At 49.5% G+C, this 1,781-nt stretch overlaps 1 pseudogene; it reads right to left on the minus strand.

Annotated features, from left to right (window-relative positions):
* Positions 1 to 241: 241 nt before the first annotated feature.
* On the minus strand, positions 242 to 1,254 carry LOC119339135 (annotated as a pseudogene).
* Positions 1,255 to 1,781: the final 527 nt, after the last annotated feature.

Genomic DNA, 1,781 nt, shown 5'->3' on the forward strand with positions numbered 1-1,781 from the left:
ATGGCACAAGAAGAAAATGAAGCAACTAGCCATGATGTAAAGAGGACGATAAAGTAGATCGATGGTTAAAAAAATCTCACCAAGACATATAACTTCTCCAAGCAAGGAAAGAATGTCACAAAGTCAATGGCATCATCGACACTTGGAGGGGAAATGCGCAGAACCAACACTTTAACGGCTCGCACCACATTCATCAAATTGACAGCGAGAATTCCCTAAATTAAGTAATACACACAAATGGTTAGCACGAGAATCTGCAAGGCATAACACAAAAATTAAAGGCCATGGCTACCTGAAGAACATTTGTTTCAAGCTTGCCTTTGGTGAACGCTTCTGGCAAAGAACCCAGGAAGTCCAGTTTGGGTGCGCAAAGCACACGGACTGATAGGTCACCATCTAGTCCAGACAGGAACAACTTTTCTAGGAGAGGGGCATCCTCAACAATGACTTGTTGCAACAATTCATCTGGTTCATTTGGCCAACCAGACCACACACCTAGCCTCCTAAGGGTGGACGAGTTGATCCGAACACCACGGACACCGTCCAATTCACTAAGCACCAAGCTCTCCAGTGCAGTGCATCCAGCAAGAACGCGGTGGAGGACGACCTCCGAGACGATGACACCTTTAAGTGTGAGCTGCTTGAGTTTGGGGAAATGTAGATCGCCGGCCAATGTGGCCGCGGAGGGGAAGTGGATCATGTAGCCGGTGCACTTAATGCTTAGGATGTGGAGGGCGGGTAAAAACCGGAGCACGGACGGCGGCAGCGCATACGGAACCTCCTCCCTTGGCACTAGCCAAAGTTCCTTGCCGATTTCCTTGCAGTTTTGCCACAGGTCGAACTCGGAGAGGCCTTTGAATGCCGGTGACTGGAGCCAGCCGTTCAGTAATGGGGAGACATAGTCAGATTTGTAGCCGTACCAGGTAAGGGAGAGCCGGCGGCAGGGCGCCTGGTGGTCGGCGAGAATGCGGGAGACGAGGCTGGAGGGGGCGGGCTCGTCTTCGTGGCGGAGAACGACGGCGAGGTTGAGCGGGGCGGAGCGGAAGAGGGGGCGCCACCGGGTGGAGAGGATCTGGGTGCGGGCGCCGTCCTTGGTGGGGAGGAGCGAGATTATGCGCCGGAGAACGTCGACGTGGAGGTCGCTGATCAGGTCGGGACCTTCCCGACTTCGCGCTTATCGTTCGCCGGTGGTGAGACGCCGGCGACCAACTCGGCCTCCTGCCATTTTCGCTTTTTGGCTCTGCGGGTAGCCATCGCCGCCGCCGCCGCCCGGGGAAAGAGGAGGCTGCGTGTTGCTTTTGTTGGCAAAATGGTGTGTGGAATTTCTTCAGAAGAGAACAAAATACTCTAGAAGACTGAAGGACAGAAAAAGATCCATTTAGCCTCTCAGCAGTAGTAGGAGCCTCCCCTACTGTGATTTGTCACAAAAAAAAGGTTTTCAGGCTCTTATATTTTCTAATTGATTTTCGCAAATTTGTTTTATATTTTAGGAGAGAATTCGTTCTCTATTTTTTTGCGAGGGAAATTCACTTTTTAGTTGATCAGATAAGATGTTGAGCAGTATGTTACTTGTGCGACCATTGGACATGATTCCAACTTTTTTATACTTGCATATGAGCACAACAATAGCTCTCACACATTCTAAAAAAAACCTCCATCCAGTTTTTAAAATCACAAGCGGGAATCATCAAATGGTAGAGCCACCACTTTACATTTCATAACATTTTATGTATATTTATATTCTGCAAGCTTCTCCAATATATCTTCGCAAACCTACCGAC

Source organism: Triticum dicoccoides, chromosome 7B, assembly GCF_002162155.2.
Source record: "Triticum dicoccoides isolate Atlit2015 ecotype Zavitan chromosome 7B, WEW_v2.0, whole genome shotgun sequence".
In the NCBI taxonomy this organism is placed as follows: domain Eukaryota; kingdom Viridiplantae; phylum Streptophyta; class Magnoliopsida; order Poales; family Poaceae; genus Triticum; species Triticum dicoccoides.